The sequence below is a fragment of the Crocuta crocuta genome, unplaced genomic scaffold, assembly GCF_008692635.1.
Source record: "Crocuta crocuta isolate KB4526 unplaced genomic scaffold, BGI_CrCroc_1.0 scaffold150, whole genome shotgun sequence".
Classification (NCBI taxonomy): Eukaryota; Metazoa; Chordata; class Mammalia; order Carnivora; family Hyaenidae; genus Crocuta; species Crocuta crocuta.
In genome coordinates this window covers 25,445-42,682 of record NW_027527439.1, presented here as the reverse complement: position 1 = coordinate 42,682, position 17,238 = coordinate 25,445, and the positions used below count along the sequence as shown (strand labels likewise).

At 36.1% G+C, this 17,238-nt stretch overlaps 1 non-coding gene across 1 annotated transcript; it reads right to left on the bottom strand.

Annotated features, from left to right (window-relative positions):
* Window positions 1-5,474: 5,474 nt before the first annotated feature.
* Window positions 5,475-5,582, bottom strand: LOC144228459 (U6 spliceosomal RNA). The gene has a single exon (XR_013334204.1). It is a non-coding gene; the product is annotated as a U6 spliceosomal RNA (small nuclear RNA).
* Between the last annotated feature and the right edge of the window lie 11,656 nt (window positions 5,583-17,238).

The window sequence follows — 17,238 nt, the reverse complement described above, 5'->3', positions numbered from 1 at the left end:
AAATTCCCAGTACTTCTTTGTGCCTTGAGGTTGAAGACCAGCAGCAGTGAGGCGAGCACAGCTATGTTCTGTCAGTACCAGCAGTCCTTACTTTGAACTTGAACTTCTGAGGGAGCTCTGCAAACACCTTCAAGAGGACAATAATTGGAATCGCTGTTCTCTTAGCACAGCCCTGAAGGTCTAAAGCCAGAAAAATGTCCTCCATGTACGTCTTTCTGTGTAGGAAGTGTACGTCTTTCTGTGTAGGAAGGTCTGAAGCCAGAAAAATGTCCTCCACGTACATCTTCTCCGTATTGGAGAAGAGCGTAAATGACAAGCACGAGGAGAGCAGGCTCACAGAAAGTTCTTGCTTCCAAGCTGGGGGGAAAAAAGGAGTTAGATGATAATAAAGATAATGCTTTAGAAAATTGATTTGAGCGGGACTCCCTCGTATCAGCGTGTCTTTATGACTGTGTTGAAGGGAGCTAGTAGGCCAGGCAAGCCGTGGGAGGCTGTTTCATGCCAAAACGCAGATGGCAACACAGGCCCATCTTGATGAACAGGGAGCAGGTAATCTGGCGGGCAGGTGCTCTTACTCAGGCCATTTGGTCCCCTGATCTGTCTCTCGACCTCCCACAGAATTCCAGATCCTTACAGTTTGCAGCTTGGCTTTTCCGATGCTTACAAAGCATCAGGTTTTTGTTGGCTCAGAGGGAGACCTGGCTGCAGGCTTCTGTTCCATGCACTAAATGCCTAAATGTCTAATAGTTGCTAGACTCACAGAGGTGCTATGATGTCATGGGCCTGCTTTGCCTAAGACTAGTTTTGTGACTTTGGAGATGCCCTTGCTTCTCTGACCCTAGATCCTTCCATTTCTAAAATCAGGGGGAAAAATTGCTTTTTCTTGTTACAACAGCTTTATTGAGCTATAACTCACACACCATAAAATTTACCCTTTTAAAAAGCATATAGTTCAGCACTTTTTAGTATCATCACAAAGTTGTGCAACCATCACCACTAATTTTAGAATATTTTCTTCAACCCAAAAAGAAACTGAACCATTTTAGCAATCAATCACATCTTTCCCTCCCCCTGGGCCCTGGTGACTGCTAACTTACTTTCTGCCTCTATGGATTTGCCTATTCTAGACATTTCATATAAATAGAATCATATGCCCTTTTTTGTTTGGCCCCTTTCACTTAGTACGTTTTCAAAGTTCATCCATGTTATAGCAGGTATAAATACTTCATTCCTTTTTACAACCAAGTAATATTCCACTGTGTGGTGGTATCACATTTTGTTTAGTCATCTGTGGATGGACATTTGGATTATTTCCACTTTTCGACTGTTATAAGTGGTGTCTCTATAAACATTTATGTAAAAGTTTTTGTGTGGACATATGCTTTCATTTCCCCTGGGTATATATTCTGGAGTGGAATTGCTGGGTCATACAGGAACTCTACAGGTAGCATTTTGAGGAATGGCCAGTCTATTTTTGGCCACACCATTTTATATTACCACTGGCAGTGCTGAGGACTCTAATTTCCCCACACCCTCATCCACACCTGTTACTGTCTGTCTTTTTATTTTAGCCTTCCTAGTAGGTTTGAAGTGTTTTCTTATTGAAGTATTATTATGTACAATATCCCATTAGTTTCAAGTGTACATCATAGTGATTTGATATTTTTGTATATTATGAAATGATCCCCACTATGAGTGTAGTTACCATCTGTCATCATGCAAAATTATTATGGTATCACTGCCTATACTCCCCATATGGTACATTACGTCCCATGACTTATTTATTTCATAATTGGGAGTTTGTACTTCCTCATTGCCTTCCTTATTTTGCCTATCCTCTCATTCACTCTCCGTCTCTGATAACCAACAGTTTGTTTACTATATCTATGAGACTGTTTCTATTTTTTTTAATTTTTTAATTTTTTTTTTTTGCATTTGTGCCTTTGTCAAATGTCGTATTTACATGAATTTATTTTTGGAATCTATTTATATCATTATTATTATTTTTTTACAAATAGTTTATTGTCAAATTGGTTTCCATATAACACCCAGTGCTCATCCCCACAAGTGCCTTCCTCCATGCCCATCTTCCTCCTCCCCCCCACACCCATCTGTCCTCAGTTTGTTTTTTAGATTCCACATATAAGTGATATCATATGGTATTTGTCTTTCTCTGACTTATTTCACTTAGCATAATACTCTCTAGCTCCATCCATGTCATTGCAAATGGCAAGATTTCATTCTTATTTATGGCTTAGTATACTCCATTGTTATGTATATATGCACGGCATCTTCTTTATCCATTCTTTAGTCAGTAGACACTTGGGCTGTTTCCATAATTTGGCTATTGTAGATGATGTCACCATAAACATTGGGGTGCATGTATCCCTTTGAATCAGCACTTTTGCATTATTTGAATAAATATCTAGAAGGGTAATTTCTGGGTCGTGGGATAGTTCTATTTTAACTTTCTGGAGAACTTCAATTCTGTTTTTCAGAGTAGCTGCACAAGTTTGCATTCCCACCAATAGTTTACAAGGATTTGCTTTTCTCTGCTTCTTCACCAATATTGGTTGTTTCCTGTGTTATTACTTTCAGCCACTCTGACAGGTTTGAGATGATATCTTATTGTAGTTTTGATTTGTATTTCCCTGATGGTGAGTGATGTTGAGCCTCTTTTCATGTGTCTGCTGGCAGTCTGTTATTTGTTCTTTGGAAAAATGTCTATTCCTATCTTCTGCCCATTTTTTAACTTGATACAATTATTTTCTTCATTTCTCTTTTGGAGTGCTCATTATTAGTGTATAGCAACACAACCAATTTCTGTATGTTAAGTTTGTATCCTGTGACTCACTGAGTTTGTGTATCAACTCTAGCAGCTTTCTGGTGGGCTTCAGGGTTTTCTACATAGAGTATCATGTCATCTGGAAACGGTGAAAGTTCTACTTCTTCCTTTCTAAATTTGATACCTTTTATTTCTTGCCTAATTGTTGTGACTAAAATGTCCAAACTATGTTGGATAAAAGTGGCAACCATGAGCATCTTTGTCTTGCTTCTGATCTTAGAGGAAAGGCTTTCAGCTTTTCACCATTGAGGATGATATTAGCTGTGTTTATTGTAGGTAGTCTTTATGTTGAGGTACATTCCTTTTTTTTCTTAAGTTTGTTTATTTATTTATTTACTTATTTAGAGAGAGAACAAGTGGGAAGGGGCAGAGTGACAGAGTGAGAGAGAATCCCAAGCAGACCCCACACTGTGAGTGCAAATCCCAATGTGGAGCTCAAACTCACCAACTACAAGATCGTGACCTGATCCAAAATCAAGAGTCAGACATTTAACCAACTGAGTGACCCAGGCCCCCCTACATTCCTTCTATACCCAATTTGTTGAGAGTTTTTATCATAAATGGATGCTAAATTTGTCAAATGCTTTTTCTGCATCTATTAGGATAACCATATAGTTTTTATTCTTTGTTTTGTTCATGTGGTGTGTCATGTTGATTAAGTTGCAGATGTTGAACCACTCTTGAATTGCTGGAATAAATCCCACGTGATTGTAGTGTGTGATCCTTCTAACATATTGTTGAATTACTAATATTTTGTTGAGGATTTTTACATCTATATTCATTAGGGATATTGGCCTGTAATTTTTTGTTGTGTTTTTTTCAGGTTTTGATAAAACTGGCTGGTCTCATGAAATGAGTTTAGAAGTGCTCCTTCCTCATCAATTTTTTGAAATAATTTGAGAAGGACAGGTACTAACTACTTTAAATGTTTGGTGAATTCATCTATATGGCCCTGGACTTTTGGTTTTTGAGAAGTTTTTAAATTGATATTTCAATTTCATTGCTTGTAATCAGTGTTTTCAGATTTCTTGTTTCTTTGTAATTCAGTATTGGAAAGCTGTGTGTTTCTAGAAATTTATCCATTTCTTCTAGGCTTTGCAATTTGTTGGTATATAATTATTCATAATAATATCTTATGAGTTTTTTATCAAGTATCTGTTGTAACGTCTATTTCATTTTTTATTTTACTTATTTGGGAACTTTTGCTTTCTTTTCTTGTTAAGTCTGCCTAAAGGTTCATCATTTTCTTTTTATCTTTTCAAAGGACTATTTTTAGTTTCACTGATTATTTTTTTAGTCTCTATTTCATTTATTTCTGTTAAAATCTTTATTATTTTCTCCCTTCTAACTTTGGGTCTTGTTTCTTTGTTTTTGTTTAATTCTTTCAGGTGTAAAGTTATATTATTTGAGATTTTACTGGTTTCTTGAAGTGGGCCTGTGTCACTATAACTTTTCCTCTTTGAATTGTTTTTGCTGTGTCCCATAGATCTTGGAAAATTGTGTTTCCATTTTCATTTGCTTCAAGGTATTTTTTATTTTGATCTTTGATTTCTTCATTGAACCATTGTTTGTTTAGAGGTATACTGTTTAGACTTCACACGTTTGTGTTTTTTTCTAGTTTTCATCTTGTAATTGATTTCTAGTTTCGTACCATTGTGGCCAAAGAAGATCCTTGATATAATTTCAGTTCTTGTGTGTTTATTGAGACGTGTTCTGTCTTCTAATGTGTGAGCGGTCCTGGAGAATATTTCATGTGCATATGAAAAGAATGTGTGTTCTGCAGTTTTTGGATGAAATGTTCTGTATATATTAAGTTCCTATAGTTTAACACATCATTTAAAGCTAATGTGTCCTTATTAATTTTCCATCTGAATGACCTATCCATTGATGTAAGTGGAGTATTTAAGTTCCCCAATATTTTTGTGTTACAGTCAATTTCTCCCTTTATGTCTGTTAATATCTGCTTTATACATTTCAGTGCTCTTAGTTTGGGAACATAAATATGTATGAATGTTGTATTTCCTAATTTGCATGTATAAATATGTATAAATGTTATATCCTCTTCTTGGACTGACTCCTTTGTCATTATGTAATACCCTTCTTTGTCTTGTTACAGTCTTTCTTTTAAAGTCTGATATTATTTGATATGAATATTGTTACTTCAGGTTTCTTTTTGTTTCCATTTGCTAGAATATTCTTTCCTCCCCTTCACTTTCAGTCTAAATGTGTCTCTAGACCTGAAACCAGTCTGTTACAGGCAGCATAGAAATAGGCCTGGGCTTTTTTAATCCATTCAACCATCCTATGCCTTTTGATTGCAGCATTTAGTTCATTTAGCTTTAAAAAAATTATTGATAGATATACATTTATTGCCATTGTGTTCATTATTTTTTGGTTGTTTTTGTAGTTCTTTGTTCCTTCCTTCTTCTTCTCATTCTTTCTTTTGTGGTTTGATGGTTTCTTTAGTGTTATGTTTAAGTTCCTTTCTCTTTATTTTTGTGTCTTTATTGTAGATAATTGGTTTGTGGTTATCACAAGGTTCATATATATTGACCTATATACATATGGCTGTCTATTTTAAGCTAATAGTTATTTTAAGCTGATAGTCATTTAAATTCAAATACATTCAAAAAGTAGGAAGCCCTTCATGAATTTGTATGTGATCCTTGTGCAAGGGTCATGCTAATCTTCTCCGTATCATTCCAATTCCAAAGTAAGAAATTGATCAGTGATTGTCAAAATGAAAACCCAGAGTGAAAAGTACATTTTATTACAGGACCCAATATAAATTTCATTTATATTTTAATTTAATAATTATAATATGTACATGAAGCAACTGAGGTGCAATATTTTATAAAACAGTATTTACCCTTACTATCTGCAATATACTTCTTCTTTTCTCTCTCTTTATTGCTGGTGGTGACTCATTATGTTAATTTCATGACATGCTAAGTGGAGTTATAACCCATAGCTTAAAATCTCTCATCTAAATCATTAATTCATTCAACAAATATTTATACAACACCAACATGTGCCAGGTTGCCAGGTATTGTTCTAAGTTCACAGAAAATTAAACAGACAAAAATCTTTGTCCTTATAGAGTTTACAATCTGGAAGTAAGATTATATATATAATATATGTTATGTATGATATATCTCCATAAACTATATGGCATGTCAGAAGGTGTAGCAGATTATTATTGGTGCCCCACCCAGAACCTGGAATATCATATCATATCATTTTGGTGTGCTACTCTTATTCCAGGGGCCAAGATCTGTATGTCTTTGCTTTGAGACTTTTTCCAAAGTCACAGAAGACTTATTTGCCTACCTTGGGTAGAAGCAGAAATTAACACTCCCTCCCCAAGAAGCCTACTGCCAATGACTAAAGGAAGTTGGTATAAAAGTGCCCCAGCTTCTTCTCCACCTGAGTGGCATAATTCTGAAGCATATCCCAAGAAACCACTTATACTTGGATTCTTGGCACAAAGTCTACTTCTGGGGTGACTCAAACTATGAAAGAAGATGATACATGATATGATAAAAAAATAAATAGGAAAAGAGGTTAGAGGGTGATAGAGGGTAATTTTAAATGGGGTGATCTGGGAAGGCCTCACTGATAAGAAATAAGTGATATTTGATGAAAAGCCTAAAAGCAGTAGGAGAGAAAGATACGTGGATATGGAAAAGAGAGAATGTCCCACACAAGAGGAACAGCAAGTGTAAAGATCCAAAAGCAAGAGTGAGTAGACCAGTGCAATAGGCTAAATGTCTGTATCACCCCAAATACATATGTTGAAGCCCTAATTTTCAATGTGATGGTATCTGGAGGTGGGCCTCTGGGAGGTAAATAGATTTAAATGAGGTCATGAGACTGTATCCAATGATATTAGTGCCTTTATAATTAGATGAAGGGAGCCAGCACTCTTTCTGTCATGTAGGGATCCATCTATGGAAGGCAGCCATCCATGAACAAAGAGGAGAGCTCTCACTGGAACCCAACCATGCGGATGCCCTGATCTCAGATGTCCAGAACCAGGAGAAATAAATGGCTGTTTAAGCCACCCAGTCTATGACATTCTCTTAGAGCTGCCCTAAATGCCTAAGACAACCAGAGGAATGATAGCAGGAAAAGATGGGAGATTCATGGGAGAGGTCAGAGACAGAAGAAGCATCTCTAAGAAGACACTTTTAACTTCACCATTTTGTTTTTCAACCATTGAAAACTGATTGAAGGTTGTAACATCTGGAAACCTGATTCAAAAGTATACCATGTTACTTAAAGTCAGGAAGATGTGATTATAGCAGGCGAAGAAGCTGAAAGAGGCATCAGAGGTTGTGTGCGAACATTTCAAAACTTCCACCAACACTCATGTATATTTTTGTAATAGGCTTTCTAAAAATAAAAACTAAAGTAAGCATTTTATATTGACTTGCATGGCTTCCCATTATTAATTAAATCTTATTACCAGGCTCCAGGGGTGCCCTGGGAGCTTTCACATTTCCAGTCATTAATTGATCTGAACCTTTTACTCGGTGGCTTACGAACAATGCAATTGTCCTTTGGCATTAATATTCTCATCTAAAAAATGGGCCCATCAGCTTTGACCACCACTGACACCATCATACCTGTTTGGTAAGCACTCATCCATTCCTTTAAAGGAAGAAGAAAGGTCAAAAGAGCAGTGAGAGAATAAGGAGGGTGGAGAAATAATTTTGGGGTTGTTATGGGAAGAAAGAACTACGTTTCTACAGTCACATTTTTAGAGAAGGGTATTCCTTTTATGCTAATTCAGAGAACCCATCTTTACTTAAACTCATTTGGTGATGGAATCCTCACTGCTCCACAAAAAGATAATTCCAATTCTCAGGCCCTATTGATTTTATATTAAAAGTTCTCCATTACTTTGAATTAAATTCCAAAGAACTTTCTAAGCAACTCCAAAGAAGTATCTCTTTCATGTGACAATCCTTTGTAAGATTGAAAAACCAACCCACTTGCCTCATTTTTTCTCCACCAAGCATCATCAGATCTCTAGGACATTCCACATGTGGTTGCAAGCACTTGAACATAACTTAGAAGACTGACTTGTCAACAATTATATTAATCATAAATGTACTGCACACCCAATCCTCTTCTAAGTGCTTTAACTTCAATTACTTTAATACTCAAGCAGTCCTATGAGGTAGGTACAATTACTATTCCTATATTATAGATAAGGACAATATGAAACATAGAAGTTAAGTAATTTTCCTAATTACACATAATCAATAAGTAGTGGACCCAGACACTCAAACTTGCTAGTTTGACTCCAGAGCTTATGTTATTCACTATCATTCTGTTTTACCACCTGTCAGAAGTTCATAAATAACAGAAGTAAAACCAAAGAATCACTGAAGTAGTACTTAATACAAGTTAATTGTGCACACACCAAAAAGACAATTTGCAAACCAGGAGCACTCCAACCAAAATGTGGAAGGAGGCTCAAGGGTGTATTGTTATAAAAAGGCTTGTATCATGAGGAAACAGTGATTTTATTCTTCAGAGTGATTGGTTATAATATTAGAATTTTCTTAAATAATGAGGAATTGATCAATGGTTACCTCATATCAACCTTGAGAAACAATTTAAATTTTGCTTGTGATTTTTAGAAACACAAGCAAAAAATGACCCAGGTCAGATATAAGTTAAATTAAGTTTTGTTTGTATGACTTAACTGGTTTTTTCTGCTCAAGGAATTTTCAAGGTAAGTATCTGGTTTTTTTTTTTTATTATTTTGACACACCTATCCACTAACAAACCCATGGTTAGTTAGTATGAGTCCAGACTAAGACTGGGGCCTTCTGGTTCCCAGTCCAATGCTCTTTTAACCATGTCACATTATCCTGAGTGTGGATGGAATGCCCTTGGGACAAAGTAGGGGGGTTCAAGGGAGGGAGAACTGAGTATAGAATTCCCAAACCCGAATCCCCAGAATAACTGGGGAAGTCAAGTTTTCACTTGTCTTACCAAAAATAACCTTCCCTATTTCTAAATGTAGTCAGAAAAATGCACAAGGCAAAGGCAAATTTGCTCTAGAAAAGACTTCTAAGTTTCTCCCTAATTCCCACACCTTGGGCCCCAGTGAAGACAAAGATCAGGGAAGTCTTCACTTCAAACCGGGAAGGAAGCAGTGGCCTCCAGCCACAGAGCCTTGTCACCTGAGGCTGTTGAGATGGTGAAAATTCTGTGGTGAAAGCTTCCTTTGTGTTTTATTTTCCTTCTTCCCCAAATTGCTGAGAGGTGGAGTAAGGAGAAAAGCGTGGACTCAGCTTATAAAGCTGACTCTGAAAGATTTCATCAAGAAAGTGAACTCTCAGGAAGGGCTCATGAAGAAAATCTCTGAGAAAGAAACCAAGGAAGGACACAGAAATAACGATTATCAATAGTATTATCTTACAGCAGCAACAGGACTATCTATTTAATATGAATGTCAGCTCATGTCATGCTGCTCAGTGCCTCCATTGCTTCCGTCCTTCCTCCCAAGAGGAGACATTTCAGAAAAGCACTGCATAGTCCTCATTCAGAATTCTGCTAAAGTTGTGTTATCAAAGGAGCTCATCTTGACTCTGACTTAATTCAAACTCTCCCTATCTCACTTCTCTGCTTTGTTTTATCTCTTAGCATATACCACGACCTGACATGTGGATTATTTGTTTACAGTCTCTTCTCCCCCAAGGTCCAGAATATAATGCCAGGGAAGACATCTCAGACTGAGTCTAATTTTTTTCCTGCTATAATCCAGCATATAAAACTGAAACTGATAATTGTCGATGGATGGATGGATGAATGAATGAAAAAAAAATGAATGAACATGGGTGCCTGAGTGGCTCAGTCAGTTAAGCCTCTGACTTCAGCTCAGGTCATGGTCTCAAGGTTGGTGAGTTCGAACCCCTCCGCATTGGGCTCTCTAATATCAGCACAGATCCTGCCTCACATCCTCTCTCTCTCTCTCTCTCTCTACCTCTCTCTGTCTCTCTCTGTCTCTCAAAAATAAATAAACATTAAAAAAAAAAGAATGAATGAAACTGGGAGANGCTCTCTAATATCAGCACAGATCCTGCCTCACATCCTCTCTCTCTCTCTCTCTCTCTACCTCTCTCTGTCTCTCTCTGTCTCTCAAAAATAAATAAACATTAAAAAAAAAAGAATGAAACTGGGAGGAAAGAAAGAAAGCACATAGGTAATGATAGTAATGAAAAGATGAATAATTTCAATAGGAAGGAGACCTGAAAAATGAGGTTTGTAACCCAAATATGGACAGGAAGATGGGGCAAGATGAGAGGAACTGATAAATCCTCAGTGCCTAAAAAAGTAAGAACGTTCATCTTATCTGCAAAACCAACCGAAGGTCTATTTTAATAGCTTTTTCTCTCTGGTCTCACATACACAAAAATGATTCTGATAGCTTTTATTTAGTGAGCCAGACATTTGATCTGTATTAGTTCCAGATCTAATGACCCTGAGTAATTAATTATTATCCCTACCTCGCAGATGAAGAAAGTGGAGGCAAAAAGTTAGGCAATTTATTCACAATAGCCAAAAGTTGAACACCACCCAAATGGCTATCAATGAATCAGTGTATAAATAAAAGGTATGTATATCCTTAACATAGAATATTATCCAGCCATAAAAAAGAATGAAATATTGATACATGCTATGACATGGATAAATCAAAAAAAAAAAAAAAAAGAAATGTACTATGTGAAAGAAGCAAGGCACAAAAAGTTACACACTGTATAATTCCATTAATATGAAATAACCAGAATAAGTAAATCTATAGAAACAGAAAGCAGATTGGTTGCCAAGGACTGAGAGGAGTATAGGGAGTGACTGCTCAGTGGGTGCATCTGGCTTCTCCTTTGGGGGTGATAAAAAGGTTTTGGAACTACATATATGTGACAGTTGTACAACATTGTGAATAAAATAAATGCCATTGTATTGTACACTCTAAGATAGTTAATTTTATGTTCACCTCAATAATTAAATTAAATTAAATTAATTACATTAATGCCTTAGCAATTTGCACAGTGTTAAAGTGAGTTTCCCAAGCTTAAGTAAAGAGCACAAAACAACGATAAGAAAGGATATGAAAGAATGAAACTCACTAGTAAAAGTAAATATAAGATAAATATACAAAACTGTAATACTGTAATGGTGGTATGTAAATCATTTTTTATTTTAATATAAAGTTTTAGAGCTAGTATTAAGAACAACTATAACTATATAAGTATATATATTTGATAATGGATACACAAAATAAAAAGAGGTAAATTGTCACATTAATAGCATATGAGGGAAGAGGTCAAACTGTAAAGTTTTTATGTACTATAGAAATAATGTCGTCATTAGCTCAAAATAGACTTGTAAGTATAAAATGTCTTATATAAGTTTCATGGTTACCAAAAATAGAATACCAATAAGAGATAAACAAGGAAAAATAAAACATATTAGTAAAAAACAATCAACAACATACAAAAGGAAGAAAGCAAGAGAGGAAACGAGGGACAAAAGAATAAGACAGACAAAAAACCATTAGCAAAATGTCAATAGTAAATTCTTCCATATTATAATTCTTCCAACATAAATGGATTAAACTCAACAATCAAAAGAATGCTGAATTAATTTTTAAAAAGAACCAACGATATGCTGTCTACAAAAGACTCATTTTAGATTTAAGGACAAATAAAGCTAAAAGTGAAAGGATGATAAAGATATCACACAACTGGTAAAAAAAAAAAAAGAAAAGAAAAGCAGAGATGGCCATACTTAAATCAGACAACAAAAACTTATGGGATCCATCAAAAGGGAAACTAGCAGGGAAGGTTATAGTGACAAACAGCTGCATTACAAACTAAGAAAGATTGAAAACCAAAACCCAACCTTTAACCTGAAGGAACTGGAAAAAAAAAAAGAAACAAAACACAAAGCCCAAAGTTAGCAGAAGAAATAAATAATAGAAATTAGAGAAGAAATTAATGAAATAGAGAACAGAAGAAAAACAGAAAGAAAAAAAAACAACAAAATGGAATTGCTTTAAAAAAAAAAAGATAAACAAAACAGAAAAATCTTTAGCTAGACTAAGGGGAAACAAAAGAGGAGAGTCAAATAAATAATACTATAAATAAGAGGAAATATTATACCTGACATCAGAGAAGTAGAAAGGATCATAAGAAACGACACAAGAGAACCCTTGTGTGCTGTTGGTAGGAATGTAAAATAGTATAGTTGTTATGGAAAATAGTATGGAGGTTCCTCAAAAAACTGAAAATAGAACTAACATATGATCCAGGCATCCCACTTTGGGTATATATTCCCAAAACTGGTTACCAGGATCTTTTTTTTTTTTCATTTTTATTTATTTATTTTTGAGATAGAGAAAGAGAGAGCACAAATGGGGGTGGGGGGACAGAGAGAGAGGGAGACACAGAATCCAAAGCAGGCTCCAGGCTCTGACCTGTCAGCACAGAGCCTGACACGGGGCTCAAACCTACGAACTGTGAGATCATGACCTGAGGTGACGTTAGCCACTTAACCGACTGAGCCACCCAGGAACCCCCATAACAGGATCTTGAAGAGATATCTGCACTCTCATGTTCACTGCAGCATTAGTCACAGTAACCAAGATATGGAAACAACCTTAGTATCCAAGGATGGATGAATGGACATGTACATACAGTGGGATGTTATTCAGCCTCGAAAAATGGAAATCCTGCCGTGTGAGAGAATATGGATGAACCTAGAGGCCATGATGCTAATGACATAAGCCAGTTTCAGAAGGACACATACTGCATGATTCTACTTATAACAGGTACCTAAAGTAGCCAAACTCAGGGTGCCTGGGTGGCTCAGTCACTGAGTGTCTGACTCTTGATTTCTTCTCAGGTCACGATCCCAGGGTTATGAGATCGAGCCCCGTGTCAGGCTTCACACTCTGTGCTGAGTGTGAAGTCTGCTTGGGATTCTCTCTCTCTCTCCCTCTGCCCCTCTCCCCTGCTCGAACACATGTACTCTCTCTCTCACTTGTTCTCTCTCTCTCTAATTAATTAATTGACAATAAAGAAAATAGCCAAATTCATAGGAGCAGATAATAGAATGGTAGTTTCCAGGGGCTGGAGGGAGAAGAAAACGGGAAGTCATTCTTTAACGGGTGTTAACAGTTACGCAACAGGAATAAGTTCTAGGAGATCTGCTGTGCAACATTGGGTCTATGATTAACACTATTGTATAGTACACTTAAAATTTTGTTAGGAGGGTAGATGCCATGTTAAGTGTTCTTACTACGGTTTAAAATAAAATAAACAAATATTCTCCATGTGTCAGAAACCTAATTGGAAATTTACCTGACAGTGTGTTCACAATCATATGATTTCTCAGTTTAACAATCTGAGAACTGGAATTTGTAACTTAAGACTGTCCTTACATCCTCCCCCATCCCTCCCTCAAAACACATACAAGATAGAAATGAAGAAAGCACATAGGTCAAAGTCATTTTTCCCCCGGTATACCAATTGGGCACTTTAGGAGGGACACTCACTTTACTCTCACTTGGGCTTTATGAGGTCTAACACCTGAAGCAGCAGATCTTGTTAAAATACAAAGATAGATCTGGAAGGCAAAAAGCTCTAATAAGCTCCCAGGTGGTGCCAAAGCAGCTAGTCTAAGGACCACACTTTGAGTAGCTAGATGCACATGCACTAGCCTAAAGAAACCCATGTAGCTATTGCAGAGACTAACGACCACTGTATTTTATTCAGCATCCTCAGTTTCTCTCTCTGAGTTTAGGAGACATAGATCCTTATCAGTCAACAGGCCAGCTCTCTTAGCACGTCCCTACTGCATGTCCACATGGAGAAAATTATTCCCATTCCCAGGTTCATAAAGGCTCATTGTAGTTAGCCTAACTGTTTATCCACTAATGAGAGTTTCCTTGGAAGGAAGGAAACATTGTCCAATAACAGTAGTGCTTCATATTTACACATGGTTTATAATTTACCAAGCACACTCAACACATGTCAGGTTATATCAGCCTCACAATGATCCTTAGAGGCAGAACAGAAGAGTATATTATAAGCCCATTTGATAGAAGCTAGCAGAGTGCCTTCAGAGTTGGAGCCATCAGGGAAAGCTTTTAGAAGGAAGTGATTTTGAATATGAAGATTAGAAATGTCTACAATTTCGAGTAGGTGAACACTGGGAGAAATAAAATTCCAAGAAGGAAAGATGGGATTCAAACACTATAAATATTTATTGAGCTACTACTCCAAAACCAATAAGATCAGCAGGAACAAAGATATTTTAACTTTATTATTCTGTGGGAAGTAGGCACCATTAAAGAATTTTAATTCAGGGAGTGATGTAGTCAGATTCAGCATGGGAGCATTTGGATTTCACACAAGCAAGGCTGGTGAGAATGAGACCATCCAGCCCGGCCAGGGGCTACTGAAGGGGAAGAAGTAAAAAGTGATGAAGGCATGAATTGAAGCAATAACAGTGGAACGGGATAAACAAGATATTTGTGGGGCGCCTGGGTGGCACAGTCAGTTAAACATCCGACTTCGGTTCAGATCATGATCTCACGGTTCGGTTCGTGTGTGTGAGCTCTGCATCAGGCTCTGAGCTGTCAGCACAGAGCCTGGAGCCTGCTTTAGATTCTGTCTCCCTCTCTCTTTCTGCCTCTCCCCTACTCCTGCTCTCTCTCTCTCTCTCTCCCCCTCTCTCTCAAAAAAATGAATAAACATTTTTTTAAAATTAAGAAAAAAATTGTGCCTAACTGGATGTAGAACGTGACAAAGGGAACAGTAACAGTTCAAGTTATCAGAAAAGATAAGGTTTTATATCTCAAGGACCATAAAAACGTACATGCCCTTTGACTTAATTATGTCTCACTGGGATTTTAGGCTAAGGAAATAAATCCCTCAAAAGCAAATTTTTTTTCCACAAGTATGCTTATTATAGTATTATTTATAACAGTAAAAATGTGGGAGTGCCTGGGGAGGCTCAGTTAGTTAAGCGTCCGACTTCAGCTCTGGTTGTGATCATGAATTCCAGCCCATCATTGTGCTCTTCACTGTCACTGCTTGGGATTCTCTCTCTCTCTCTCTCCCTCTCCCTCTCTCTGTCTCTCTCTCTCTCTGACCCTCCCACCAAAACAAATAAATAAACTTAAAAGGAACTAGGGAACAACTTAAAAGTTCATAATATGACATTATTAAGTAAATTATTGTGCAGTAAGAGTAAAATGACACTATGAGATTAAAGAAAAACTTTAAGGAATGTTCTTAAAAGACCTAAATAAACACAGAGATATATTTTCTGGGTGGAAGAATTAATGATTCAAGGATATAAACCTTTTTCAAATTAATAAATAAATGCAATATAATGCCAAGGAATTTTTTTAATTTGAACAAATTGATTCTAAAATTTTATGAAAAGAAACATGACATTTCTCAAGAAAATTTTAAAAGGAAAGATTTTGGTAAAGTAACTGCATTAATCAGCATTATAATATACTATTTTTACAATACAGTTATAAAAATTGTGCATTATTTGCTTGCAAATAGGCATGTCAAACAAAACAGAGTAGTGCCAGAATAAATATAAATACATTTGTAAATGTAATGTATGATATTTNTTATGGGGATGAGCACTGAGTGTTATGTGGAAACTAATTTGACAATAAACTATTTGTAAAAAAAAAAAAATGTAATGTATGATATTTACATTAGAAATCAGTGAAGAAATCATGCATTTTTCCATAAAGGGTAATTGGTTAATTGACTATGCATTCAGAAGAAAATTAATCTAACATTTATCATATTTATACATAAAAATATATTCTTATACTTAAATGTAATTTACATATCATATTTAATATACTGGTATGTTAATATATTAATATCNTTTAGCAAATAGCAATATTTATAATGTATTTATAATATTTATAAATATAAAATGTTATATATTTAATATCTGTAACATTCAAAAACAATTCCTAGGATAAAGATCTATTTTTTAAAAACTAACAGTATGAGAAGCAAAGAAGCAAAACAGAAAAGCTAAAGCCTTAATAGAATATAACTGACAGATTTGACTAGTTGAAACTCAAAGCTTACATGCAGTGAAACCATCCATAAACAAACTTAAGGGAAACAGGACAGGCACAGAGAAATTTCACAAGGTGTTAATATGTATAATAGTAACAGAGATCTCAAAGATTAATTTTTAAAAAGACAAACATACCAGAAGAAAAATAGGCATAGACTTGAACAGCCACGGCATTAAGAGAAAAAATTCAAATAATACTGAACACATGTACTCAACCTCCCAAGAAGTCAGGAGACTGTGAACTAGAACAATAAAACATCATGTTTGCTTAGCAGACTGGCAAAAATTAGATTGATAAAGTTCAATGGTGGCAAGAATGTGAGAAAACATCCTTGGTAGGAGTGTATATTAGTGGGGGGGGGTGTATTGTTAAATACTTGGGGAATAATTACCTACTGTATGACTCACTAATCTCTCTTCTAGGACTTTCTTCCATAACATTTTTGGAGAGCAACTTGGCAGTGATCTATCAATAGTTCTCATTCTCTTTGACCCAACAATGCCATTTCTAAATATTTATCCTAAGGTACATGCAAAGATAATCATGGCAGGAATTTTTACAGTAAAATGTTGAAATTACCAAAGATCTAACAATGGAAGAATGGTAGAATAAGTTACAGACTAGACAGCCATTTAAAAAAATGAGTTACCTTGGGGCGCCTGGGTGGCTGAGTCAGTTGAGCATCCAACTCTTGATTTTGGCTCAAGTCATGATCCCAGAGTCAGGGGATTGAGCCCCATGTTGGGCTCTGCACTGAGTGTAGAGACTGCTGGGGATTCTTTCTCTTCCTCTGCCCCTCTCCCCTGCTCATATTCTCTCTCTCTCTAAAATAAAAAAAATAATATTAAAAAAAATGAGTTAAATCCATAACTAGTAACCTAGGATATATAATTGCACTGAGCTTAAAGACAAGTCACAGAAATTATTATATTTTTCTTTGAAAAATATTTGCATGTGCATGTAATGACATGAATATATATGTATAGGAAAAGCATAGATATGCACCAATCTGTTAATGGCAGTCACCTCCAGAGATGAGAACTGATGAAAGAAGAGGAGGGTGTGTGATTTGGGAAGGTTGTATTTGACTTTATAGGTATAGATTAAAATTTTTTTAACATTTATTTATTTTTGAAAGAAAGAGTATGAAAAGGGGAGGGGCAGAGAGAGAGGGAGACACAGAATCTGAAGCAGGCTTCAGGCTCTGAACTGTCAGCACAGAGCCCAACTTGGACTTGAACCCACA